Below are 14544 nucleotides of genomic sequence, written 5' to 3'. Positions count from 1 at the left end.
ACCACATTTAGAAGATGTTTGAATGAGGAGGATGATATTTGAAAAATGGGAAAATTTCTTTAAGTACACCACAGTGTAATTGGTTACTCAGAATAGAGTAGTCGATTACATTAGTTAAAGTTACCCAATTGTAGAAATTTACCTTAGTGTAATCGGTTACTCTGTAGTATAATTTATTACAATTCCTCCCATTTCAATAATAACCGATTACTCGTTGGTGTAATCGACTAAAATCTCTAGTTTTTTAAACCTTGAGGCTATCTGATGCCTAGTAGTCGGTTACTCGAGTGCAGGAATCGGTTATATACGCAAAAAATATATAATTTAAGCAAATTTAAACAAGTATAAGCACAAGTGGACATATGATAATCGTAATGAAGCAAAGATATAAGAAAATAAACATATTTAGGACAAGTAAGCTTCATCAAGTATGCATTATTCTCATCTAATCTTATAAAATGGTTCTTTAGCCAAAGGTTTAGCGAATATGTCTACTAATTGGTCATGTGTATCAACAGAATCCAAGAGTACATTTTTCTTTTGGACATGGTCCTTAAGGAAGTGATATCTTATATCAATATCTTTGATTCTGGAATGCATAACTAGATTCTTTGTGAGATTTATAGCGCTAGCATTATCACATTTCAAGGGAATGCATCCAAAGTCCAAGCCATAATCTCCTTATTGTTACTTTAGCCACAACACTTGGGGACAACAACTACGTGATGCTATGTATTTTGCCTCAACAGTACTTAGAGCAACACAAGTTTATTTTTTTACAAGACCACAAGACCAATACATTTCCTAGAATATGATAAGTACCACTTGTACTTTTCCTCGCAGTTTTGTATCTAGCAAAATATGAATCTAAGTATCCTACTAAGTCACACAGAATTCCTTTTGGATACCTTAATCCCACATTAGGTGCACCTTTTTAAAATTTTCATTATTCTTTTAACGGTAGTAAGATGTGACTCTGTAGGTTTTCAGTAATAACATGCACAAAGATATACACTAAAAATGATGTCAGGTGTACTTGTAGTAGGATAAAGTAGAGAACCAACCATACCTCGATACTTAGAGATATTCTTCAACGTGGGATGGAGATTTTCTAGTCCCGGTGGACTGTCTAAGGAGAGTAGGTTGATCAGATGTGTTTGATGGGGAGATGGATGATTGAGATTGGATTGATGGTTGAGGTGGAGATGGGTTTTGTTGTAAAAGCTTCATGTTAGCATTATCTAAGGCTGTTGTGTCAAGGCATTGGGGAATAGGTTTGTAGACAAGGGTATTGTTGGTGGTGTTGATGTACTTGAAGGGAAATTGGTCTTCATAGAAGATGGTATTTCTGTAGAGAATGATGGAGTGAGATTTGAGGTTATATAGGATGGAGCCTTTGGTTCGTTGTTTGAATCTAAGAAAAGCAGCCTTGATAGCTCTTGGTTGAAATTTTGGTCTATTTGTGGGAGGGTCTTATATAAGTATTGTTATGGATTCTGTTGTTTGAGTATTGGTGTGGGTAATTGTTGAGTAGGTGGGCAACATGTTGGATAGCAAAACTCCAAAGGTTAGAGGGTATATGTGATTGAAAGAAAAAGGCTCTTGCAATGTTAATGATATGTTGATGCTTTCTTTCAACCACACCATTTTGTTTTGGGGTTTCAACACAGGTTCTATGATGGATGATACCTTTAGAAGGTAATCATGTATGAAGAACTCAACACCATTGTCACTCCTCAAACACTTATGTTTTTTGCCAAATTGGGTTTCTATGTAGGAAATGAAATTGATGAGGTGAGGTTTAGCCTCAGCCTTTGATTTGAGGAGAATGGTCTATGTAAATCTTTTGTGGTCATCAACTAATATAAGAAAATACTTGTGACAAAAAATATTGGGGACAAAATGGGGCCCAAATGTCAGTATGTAAAATATCAAAACAATGTAAAGAACGAGAAGTGCTTGTATTAAAAGGGGGTCTCTTCTGTTTAGACATATTGCATACATCACAAGGACTTAAATCATGTTTAACATGAATATAAAGAAATTGTTTGCTGAATTGTAACAAAACAGAAATAGTTATATGGCCTAACCTAAGGTGCCATAAGCAATTGTTAGTAGTAGAATTAGTAAAATTGACAGAATTCATTCTTAAGTGTCTAGAGTGTTGTTGATCTAGCATGAATAGTCTCTGGTTAGGCCTACCTGAACAATCATCTTCTTTGTATGATTCTGCAAAATTAGATATTGATTATGAGAAAAGATCAAGTGGCAATTCAGATCATGAACTAATTTGTTGACAAAGAGCAAATTAATATTGCATTGAGGCACAAGCAGCACATTAGTCAAGCTGTATGAAGCAGTCAAAATAATTTTCCCAAAAGTGCAAGTAGAAACCTTGTTACCATTAGGTAGAGTGATGAACATTGGTGTTATAGATCTATAAACGTGAAAAATATTTATATCATAAGTGATATGATCTATAGCACATGTTTCCATGACCTAATGTGAGTTGATGCTACCTTGTGAAATAGGGGGGTTGTTGTTGTTTGTATTGCAGAATTAACAGAGTGGTACCCTTCTTTGAATGATGCAGTATATGTAGAATACTTTGGACTTGCTCATTAGTGAATAATTTGTTTGCACCTTGTATGGATTTGGTGGGTTCCAACTTATTGCTTATATAATCTTGATCTAGAGAGAAGCCAACAATGTGATTTTCCTTCTTAGTGGGTCAGTTGCTTTGGTATCCAGGAGGGAAATCATGCTTAAGGAAGTAGGTGTCAACTGTGTGATTTGTTCTTTCGTAGACTGTGCAGAACTTGTTGCCCTAATTTCTTCCTCCATCATTTGATCTAAATCCCCTTCCTCTTTACATTTGACCTCCCATCCCCCAAAAATTGGAACTATTATTGGCATTTCTATATTGTTCTCGTTTTGTGTTGATAGATAAAATCCTATTTTCAGGTTCCAGTCTTGGTAGATTAAATTGTCTTTCTTGTTGGGCAAGCATAGAGAATACATTGCTTATCTTTCGATGGGGTCAAGGAGCATTATTTGGGATCCAATCTGAGCATACTGCTCATTCAGTCCATTTAAAAGTTTAATTACAAAGTAATGTTCCCTATAGGTTCTTACAACCTAAATTATTGCACACGAGCATTGTGTAGGGAACTTACAATTGGGAATTGACCTAAATGTTTCAATCTCTTCCCACCAACTTTTCAATTCTGAAAAAGAATTCTGGGATGATAAGATTACCTTGATCCAAGTGGTAGAAATCATGCAGCATATTAGCAATTCTAAACATGTCGCCTAGTGAGTACCTGTCCTTAGATCTTTTCACACCTCAGTTCCTGAATCATTCCATAAAAATTATTGGACAATACGTTCTTCCACTGAGCGTTGTATCCATGAAAGGACAATGTTGTTGCATCTTGTCCAAGAATTGCGTAGAGGATCTCCTAGTGCTGGTTGTTTCAGACTCCCATCGATAAAGTCGAGTTTGTTCTTGTAGTCAACAGACAATTTCATCGCTCATGCCCAACAGTGATAGTTTGTTCCATTTTATAGGGCATAATTGAGACCAATGCAGGGCTCTCATTAGAGTGGAGGAAATATGGGTTGTTATTTTGATCGATGCGTTGAGTTTAGTTAGCCATTTGAAGAAAAGGGAGTGAGGTCGAGAAATCGGAAGACGAGTTGAATGGTGAAGACGAATCAAAGCAATAATTGCTCTGTTACCATCTTAGAATATTAGCGCAACATATAGTGAGGAGAAAACTGAGAGAAATTTTATTGCTTCTTGCAAGAATCTTGCAGAGCTTGGAGAAGGAGTGAAAAAGAGAAGAAGTACAAAGTAGAACGTTGTTATCTAACTAATATTACTTAACTCCTACTTGTAGAAGCTAACTAGCTAAATAAAAGGAAAAGTGGGTCTAAAGCCAATAAAGGCCCAAATTGAAAATAAACGATAAAAGATAAACAAAAGAAAAGCAAGAGTTTGGGCGTGCACATAAATGAAGCAGATAACACAAAAAAGAAAGAAAGAATGAAGGAAAGGAAAAGTCATTGTTGTTTGATGATGAAGGTAACTAAGTAATGATAGAATTTAACGATCAGAAGGAATGTAACCTTCTCTTTGTAATCATGTACGTGTATTGAGGGTACACAATTGGACATATGAGTTTCATACTTGTGTAACATACAAAAGGGTATGTTTGGTAGGGGTTCTATTTTCAAGGAATGGAACATTAGTTTCCAATCACATCTAACTTGATTGAGATTTTCAATATACCCATCAAAGAATTGGACAATTTAATGAGTTTTGGGAAGTTTGGGGTAGGTAGCTCCTACGGGTACAAAATCTATATTGTGTTGTTTGTTTGTTGTTGTGAGGTTTGTGATGGAGTTGCATCAACATCATCAAGGATTTCTTAAAGAGTTTCTATTGAAGTAAAAACGATTTTTTTTGCAAATGGGGTTAACTCTTGAGTCACTAGGGACTTTGTCATTGATGATCTCTTCCTATTGGTCATTGTTAGAATAGTCATTGACAATAGCAAGTCCTTATTTTATTCAATTAAGGCTTGGGACTCTAATTGGTTTAAACAAATCCATATGTGGCAATTGACGACGTCTAGAGGCTAAGACTTCATTTTTGACATGGAAACTAGTTTTAACCTGTTTGTCTCTTTGACACGGTTCACACAAGACGTCTTTTATGAATTTGATGTTGGGTAATCCTCTTAAAAGGTTTTCCCTTTTTAATTTTAAGATGGATTTCATATTAGAATAACCTTGCATCTTATGTCATATCCAATCTTTCAACTTTTTTGGATTTTAGACAGATTACACATTGATATGAGAGATCAATCAGTTCACACTTCTAAATACTTTTGTGACTGATTGCTAAAAATATGTTTTTTCCATATTGCATTTTTAACTATATAAAAATATTCTATAAAGGAAAAATTGTATCTAATGCCACATTATTATTGACTTATGCTAAGTAGATTTTGTCTTAATCGTTTAACTAACAAAGCCTTTGAAATTGAGGGAAGAGGATGTATGCTTAGGGCCAATTGTAAATTTTGATTACCTTTCGTTTATGGTTGCTCAGAAAGACAATATCTCCACCTTTTTTAGATTGGAGATCTAGGAATATAGACATTTCTCCCATCGTGTTCATGAGAAGCCATCGTCCAGATACCAATAATGGTGTTCTCTTTGAACTGTGAAGCACAGATATGTACATATATCATGCTTGAATGTTATTCTAAGCATTATGCATGTATCTAAGGCATGTTTGTTGCTTCCACACTCTTTTTAGACAAGAAATGTTTGGCGAATATCAGCCTTATCATTCAAAATGCAAGCTTTGGGGGCATGAGGCTCTATGATAGGCGTTTGGCTTTGAGTTTAGTAGTTTAGTATAAAGTCTTTTTGAAATTCCTTCTATATATTTGTAAAGGATTTCTTTGACATTTTCTGAATTTTCTCGTAAGGTCAAAAGATGAAATTAACTCCCTAGGATGAACATTTATTAGGAGAGTTAGCTTGAGTACCTCAAAGGAATTAGCCTTCTGTCCAAATGACTAGCAAGAAAGAAATGATAACTAGTTTGCAGGAATTAGACTATTAAGCTGACTACTTAAGACTCGTGGTAGTTGGGCAGCCACTAAGATCCCGAAATGTTTTATACCTTTATTAATTTGAATTATCTAGTAATGAACCATAATAAATAGTTTTTCCATGGGATAACGATTTCATGTTATACAATGTGTAACTACTTATCTATAAAATTAATAATTGAATAATTGATTATTTTCTCTCTCCTACTTGTGTATAAACATTTGTATATCAATTATTGCTAATCCTAATTAAATGTCATATCTGTTGCATCTAACCTTGCATTTCTATATCAATATTTTTTTTAATAGGAAGATAATTTGTGTATTGAGAATTTATGGTTTTTTATACAACTAGCAAGTCATATATCATTCATGTTAATGACTTTCTAATGAATGTAATAGATTGAATAGTAAATGATATACTAATAATGATTTCTTTTAGGTATATAGATATTTAACTGTATTTTAATTCGTATTGTATATTAATCCTAAAGTTAGTCTATCACTTGTTCCACACTCATGACCAGCAAGTGACATATACAAATTACTTGTTATTATTATCTCATATTATTATTATTATTATTATTATTATTATTATTATTATTATTATTATTATTATTATTATTATTATTATTATTATTATTATTATTATTATTATTATTATTATTATTATTATTATTATTATTATTATTATTATTATTATTATTATTATTATTATTATTATTATTATTATTATTATTATTATTATTATTATTATTATTATTATTATTAATATTATTATTATTATGGAGATCATTCTTATATTAATAATCTTTATTTATTTTCGAATTAATGTATTAAAAAAGTTCTAACACAAGAAATAAAGATATCCTATTAGAAGTTCTAACAAAACAAATTATATTTATATCTCAATGCTTGTATTGACTATCAACTAATTTATTTTCAGACCCTATCTTTTATGATTTTAAGGGTTTTAATAGTTTTGGAAGATTGAATTTGCATGTTTGATGCTGATTAGTTAAATAGTTTGACTTGGAACTTGGGATGGTTAATTTTGAGAAAAAGAAGCAAAAGTTTCCATATTCATTAATGGTTATGAAGAATAAGGTCGGGGAGGAAGAGAGAAAAGATAAAGCTACTAGATTTTTGGACGGAAGAGAGAAAAGATAAAGCTCCTAGATTTTTGGACGGAAGAAACACCTTGTTTGACAGGAAACAGTAAATAACAAGATTAAACCGTGAACATCGTGATGCGGCCGCAATATTATGGTTATGGTGACCGCTGCAATCGTATCACACTGCAATTGTGATGTGATACCAAACCATAGTCATGCAATTGCAACAGACTGCTACGCAACTGCATCAGACCGCATTGGGATTGGATTGGGCCACAACGCAACCGCATTGGGCCACAACGCAACCGCATTGGGCCACATTAGACCAAATTGATGTCAAAAATATGTTTTTACTCACAAAATAATTCACACTGCAACGATCGCAATCTGTATTGCATCGACTACAATGACCGCAATCACAATAATTACAATCGCGACCATAATCATGATCGTAACTACAATTTAAAACACTGTAAACAACATATTGTTTAAAATAAAGACCTTTTCTTTTTACACATTATTTCATCCCGGTTCTAGAATACACACCTTGAATGGACAAAGGCAACAATTATTGACATATGTCTAAGCAAGATAAGTATAATATGGCCACTCCTACTCCTTAGCGAGAAAGTCTAAGGCAGTAGGTATTGATCAGACAGAAGCGACTAGATAGTACGAAGCCACTTCTCACACTCTACTACTGCACTGCCTACACAACACAGACCTCTACTACATGTCTCATGCTACCTACGTTCTATTGTACCTTTCAACAGTATAAGAATGAACCAATGATATAACGACATATGCCAATATAAGCGAAAGTCAATTGTCCACAGAGTACAGATCTAACAAAGCCACCTCACATGAGAAAAGCAACATTCACTTGTCTAGGGTAGATAAGGGTGGAAACAGGCTAGACCAGGCTTTGCCTTAAACAGGACGAGCCTATATAGCATATAGGAGTCTGGGCCTGGCTTGTTAGTCTGTTTAAATTTTTTTCAAAGCCTAGGCCTGGCCTGTTTAAAAGTCTGGCCTTGCCTGTTAGCATATTTAAAGGCCTATTATACTATATTATATTGAAATAGGTGATCATGTCTATATTTAAATAGATTTTTATAACCCTAACAATTAAATTATATTTTTGTATACATTTTTATATTAAAATTACATATATAATAACATTACTTATATATTAAAATTATAAAATATGAACATTATTACATAATATAACTAAATAGGCCGACCTGTTAGGCTTAATAGGCCATTTTGATGGCCTAAATCCTGGCTTGTTAAACTAAATAGGCTTTTCAAAAAGCCTAAGCCTGGCCTGTTTACGAAAAAAGTCGGGCATGGCCTAGCCTGTTATAGGCCAGGTAATAAGCCCCTGGTAGGCGGCCTAGCCTGTTTCCACCCCTAAGGGCAGACCTGACAGGCCATTTGGTCGACCAGACCAATATCATCTACAAAGGAATATACCTCTCACTTATCCCATATAAATTGAGGATTTCCCCTTGAGAAAGTTTACTCAACCTTTGAGCTTACTTACTTATTCTCTCACTTTATCTCTTACGTATTATTCTCTTATATTCTGCATGAGAATAAAGTATCTCATCATACCAAGAGATAACTTATCTCCTTCCGCTAGTAAAAATAGGACATTTCTAATATTTTGTTTAGTTTTAAAAATATTTTTGTACAAAATAATTAAATATGACATATGTCATGATTTTAGTGGTTGTAGTACATAACTAATCTCCTTATACCAGGAGATACCTTATTCTCATTCTGCGTATCTCTTTCATATATTGACTTGATCATTGGAGAACCTTTTCAGGAATCTCCCTCGATGGGTTCAAGCATTTATCATGCTTTTCTAGAAGTTCCAACAGATTCATAAAATCTATGTAACATCCTAGTTCTGACATACGACCTCCCATGCCCATGAATATACTGAGCAAGCCACCCACCAGCTTAAATACTCCATGTAGTATTTTATTTCCCACAAAGAGGAGCCTTCCGCGACTCGAACCCGTGACCTCAGGGATAAATAGTCACTATACAACTGAGTTGCTACCATTAAGCTGCATTAGATTCACCTTCTTGAGACCAAAGAACAATGGCGTCGTTTGTGGCTTACCTACACAGTGGTGACCACCCGTAACCAAGCTAACCCACTGAGTCACATTGAAGCAATCCTAGTTAACATGTCTGCAAACGACAACTCACCTTCCCAAAACCTCCAATCCCATATACAACCCTCTAACCAAGCAAGCAGATTCACAATACCAACCCAAACCCCAACAAGAAAACCACTGAAAAACTCATCCTGATGATGGAGAGACAAGAACACATCATCCAGCAACACGCTGAGATACTCCAAGAACTTTGTCAATCCAAAACCGAGTCTAGTTCCAGACCACCTCGATCCAATAAGCAAGCAATCAAGGCCGAGTAAGCTAGCGAATAATGCCTCATCCACCCTTCCCCACCATGTTTTCCTAGAACAACTTCCCCCCCTAAATCGGCTATCCAGCTCTTACCACTAGGGAGCGGAGCACCCCTTCGTAGTCGCTATCATTGTATATCATGTCCCTCCATAGCTGACGCACCCCATTAACATTGACCAATACATTGGTACCATTGATCCTCAAGACCACCAGACTCCTTTGAATCCTTCGTGCTCTTCCATGAAGCCTCTGACCCATTAATGTGTCTGACGTGCCCACTCACACTAAAGCAGGCGACTTTACAATGGTTCACGCAGCTGGAGAACAACAACATTGTTCATAATGGAGCACTAGCAGACACGTTCAACATTTGATTTACATCCAACAAGGTCCAACCTTGATCATCGTACACCATGGGGGCATCAAACAGGGCCCCACGGAGTCCATCACAGCCTACTTGGACTACTTCAATGCATAGGCAATGAAGGTCCACACTTTGAGGCCCGATGTAGGTTATGTATCTTCGTGCAAGCCTTTTCAACATGGAGCTAGCCAAGGACAACATAAACATTATTGAAGACCTACGAGCTAGGGCCTAGTATATTATGAACTTAGAAGAGACTACAGACACCAAGCCAATAGTAGACTACCAATCGCACAACCACTCACGAGAAAGCAAGAAACCCCCCACCCATTGGAACAACAATGGGTCGACCTGCCTAAGAGGCCAACGTACACCACGTATACTCTACTCAACACTAGTCGGTCATGAATTCTACAGGAGATCATGGCTAACCACCTCGCTCCGCTCCCTAAATAAAAACCATATTGCACGGCAGAACCACAAGACCGCTCCAGGTTTTGTGAATTCCACAAGATATTCAAACACTGGACCACCGACTATACATAATTGCAGGATACTATCAAGGACCTGATTCAGGCAGACCACCTCCATAAGTTCATAGCAGGAAAACCCCACACAAATATTCACCCCATTGCTGGGCCATTTCACCAAGTAGACGCTCCCCCCAAGGAAATGATCCCCTCCCCAGGACCACCAGTGACGCCCCCTAAATTGGAAGCGTTACAATCAATATTTCTCAGACAAAAAAGGACAACGTAGCCCAACCGAAACTAGTACTATCTCCGAAGGTTTTGCCGTGGACGATAACTCAAGATCGATCAAGAAGAGGTATCTTCGAAAGGTGCTACAAGTGACACTAGAGCAGGATAGGCACCGGCGCGGTGACCGAAGGGCAAGCCCACAAATATCCTTTGATGATTGAAACTACGAAGGCATCGTCCAAGGATACGACGACCCGCAAATCATCATAGACAAGCCAAATAATACCCGCTCCCTTGTGACGGTCAGGGCAATTATGCAGATATCACGTTCCAAGACCTATTTCATAAAATGGAACTTTGTGAACAAGAAATACTCCCCTATGATGGTCAATTGATAGGATTTACAAGAGAGGGGATAATCCCTAGAAGTTATGTAGAGGTTTGGGTAACCTCTAGAGACAAGTCCCTCTACAAGACAATAAAAGCCAAGTTCTTGGTCATTGATTGCAAGTCGACCTACAACGCCATCATTGGACGCCCTACCCTCAACGCCCTTGAAGCCATAGTGTCCACTCTGCACAGGTGCATGATGTTCCTCTTCAACGACTTCAAAGTCTGCACGATAAAAGTGATCAGTACATGACCATGAATTGATATCAGCAGAGCCTCAGACCAACCCGCAAGCTGAAATAACCAGACTATGACCAGTCTTGCAATGCGCCAACATTACACAAGTCTTCATTAACAAAATCCCCCAAGGCGTGAACTATGTTCCCCTTGGCCGGTGATTTCAACCAACCTTGTGCGCGAGCCATGCCATGATCCTCATGGCCAGCAAGTCTCCTGAAAGTGCAAAGAGTCAAGACTTTCATATTTGAACTTGACCTTGGATTTGATGAAGACAATGGACATACAAAGAAAGCTTGAAGATCTTGCAACAAACAATGAGCCGAAGACCCAAGGGTGATATCTATAGACTTAGGGATTTATTTTTTTACTTTACTAGAGGTCTTAATATGATTGTCTTAGATCGAGTCTAGGTTAGGTAAACCTAGGTGGGAGTCTCACGAGAAATAAAAATGAACAAGAACTAAGTAAGCTCATGCATTTACATACATGGTTTTGTGCATTAAAACTATATCGTCTTTGAAAAACATGTATTGCATGAACACATGTCATATAGGTAGTTTACCATGCATCAAGAAAAAAATGTTTATACAACATAATCGATAATGTACATTGTTAGTCCATTATCGGGATTATAGTGGCTAATCAATCTGAAACCTATATGTGTTAATCGATTAATACATAACAGAAAATCAGTTTTTAAACAACTCGTTAATCGATTAAGTCTCTAAATAATCGATTAATGACAATATCAGTGTGGTTTCTATAAATGCTGTAATTCTGATCCATGTGGCATAACTTGCATAATCCGAAAATAGTTTTAGAGCATATATTTTCATACATATCATTACACTGAGAAAGTGCATTAGGAAAGCTTAGAGAGTGAGAGAATTCTGAATAGGGCTTAGGAAGTCAAATCATTGCATGTTATCTCAAAATGTAGGTAATCATGAAGGTCTAGGCTACAAGTCTAAAAATAGAAGAAAATCATATGAAAAACAAGTAGCACACATGCATACTAGATTTAATCATAACATGCTTACTTTCTTCTATTGTGGTACACATGGTCATACAACTATATCTTGCTATATTAGAAATTATGGTATGTCAATTGACAAATATGTATGGGTGTAGAAAATTCTAGATAGAGAAGTTACTAACAAGAAGGACCCAATATAACTTGGGTACCTAAACAAGCCAAGTAAGTTTTTTTGAAATTATCTCTTCGAATGCATGGAAAACATTGGTATTTGGATAGCGACTGCTTGAGGCATATGACCAGTGGTATATCTAAATTCCTTGATTTTTCACTTAAAGATAAAGGGTCACCTATGGCGACAAAAACCAAGGGAGAGTACTGGGAATTGGGAAAATTGGTAATACTTCTCAAGCAGTGATCGAGAACATGCACTACGTAGAAGGCTTGGAGCACAACTTATTGAGTATCAACCAACTATGTGACAAAGGTAACCGAGTATCCTTCTATTCTGATTGTTGCATTATTCGTGATAATATATCTAATAATTTTAATTTTGGTGGTCATTGTGTAAACAATATCTACTTGGTCAATTTGGAAGATGTCACGTCTCTGTTTTCAATATATATTATAACTAAAGAGATTGACATATGGCTTTGGCCTAGGCGCGTTGCGTATATTCATATTAAAAACATAGATAAGTTGTAATCTCACAATTTAGTTGATGGATTATCTAAACTCAATTTCAAATCTAAAGAGACTTGCGACACTTGCCAAAAGTGTAAGCAAGTCATGTACTCATTTGCTACAAACAATGTAATATCCACGACAAGGCCCTTGGATCTTCTCCAAATGGACCTTCATAAATTATGAGTTTTGGAGGTAGTTACTATGCTTTGGATAATCGTAGATAATTTCTCTATATTTACATGGACCTTGTTCCTTTCTGTAAAAAGCGATGCTTTTAAATCCTTCAAAAGCCTTGCCAAGCAAATCCAAAACCAACTTGACCTTAAAATAGTCTATATACATAGTGACCATGGTGGTTAATTTGAAAATCACATGTTCGACAAGTTTTGCGATAAGCACAATATCCTACATCAATACTCGGCTCCTCGAACTCCTCTACAAAATGAAGTTGTTGAGAGGAAAAATCGCATATTAGAGGAGCTGGCTAGGACCATGCTTAATGAAAGCAAAGTGCCTAAATACTTTTGGGCCAATGTTGTACATACGACCTGCTATGTTATAAATCGAGTACTTCTAAGGCCTAAAATTTTGAAAACTCCTTACGAGCATTTGAAAGGCCGAAAACCTAATACATATCATCTTCATGCTTTTGGATGTAAATGTTTTATTTTAAACAATGGAAAACGTGTTTTAGGAAAATTTGACTGAAAAGTGGATGGGGGTATATTTCTAGGGTATTCGATGCATAGTAAGACATTTAGAGTGTTTAATAAATATACCATGCATGTAGAAGAATCGATCCATGTTCATTTTGACGAATCTTCTCCAAAAGAGAATAGAAAGGTTTTGTCTGATGATGTTGCAGGTGCTTTGGAAGAAGCATACACTAAGGACTTGGAAAGAGACAAAGAGGCTTAGGATGATCAAGAAGTCAACGAGGATCATCAGGACTTGCCGAGGGTATGTAAAACCAAGAAACCCCATCCACTTGTAGCTTTTGTATCTCAAATAGAGCCTAAGACCGTTGATGAGGCTATAGAGGATGAGCACTGGGATATAGCTATACAAGAAGAGCTAAACCATTTTGAACGTACTAATGTGTGGGACTTGGTCCCCAAACCAAAAGACCATCCCATAATTGGAAACAAATGGGTCTTTATGTACAAACTTGATGAATCTGGCTTAATAATATCAAACAAAGCACACTTAGTGGCCAAGGGATACAACCAAGAGGAAGGTATCAATTACGATGAAACATACGCTCCTGTTGTGAGGTTAGAGGCCATTAGCATGCTATTGGCATTGGCATCGATCATGAATTTTAAATTGTTCCAAATGTTTGTCAAGAGTGCCTTCTTGAATGGATTCATTCAATCGGAGGTTTATGTCGAACAACTTCTCGGTTTTGAAAACTATAAATTCCTGAATCATGTCTATAAACTCAAAAAGGCACTCTATGGCCTGAAACAAGCTCCTCGAGCTTTGTATGATAGACTGAATACTTTTCTTTTATAAAAGGGGTTCGTTAGGAGCAAAGTTGACACAATGCTCTTTATCCAAAAATTAGATAATAATGTTTTATTAGTGCGAATATATGTTGATGATATTATCTTTGGAGCTACTAATGACCTCCTCTACAAGGAGTTTTCTGATTTGATGCATGGTGAATTTGAAATGTCCATGAAAGGGGAACTTACCTTCTTCATCGGATTACAAATTAAGCAAATGAAGAGCAACATACTAGTCTACCAATTGAAATATTGCAAAGAGCTACTTCACAAGTTTGAGGTAGAAAGCAAATCTACACGAATGACATCCTCATGTTACTTAGACAAAGATGGAAAAGGAAAAGCGACATAAGTAACTAAATATCATGGCATGATAGACTTATTACTATATTTAACTACGAGCCACCCTAATATAATGTTTAGTCTTTGCATGTGTGCGAGATATCAATCTATGCCTAAAGAATCACACTTTATGTATATTAAATC

Source organism: Lupinus angustifolius, chromosome LG01 (genome assembly GCF_001865875.1).
Source record: "Lupinus angustifolius cultivar Tanjil chromosome LG01, LupAngTanjil_v1.0, whole genome shotgun sequence".
NCBI classification, from domain to species: domain Eukaryota; kingdom Viridiplantae; phylum Streptophyta; class Magnoliopsida; order Fabales; family Fabaceae; genus Lupinus; species Lupinus angustifolius.
The sequence above is the reverse complement of the archived record's forward strand: the minus strand, read 5'-3'. Positions refer to the sequence as shown.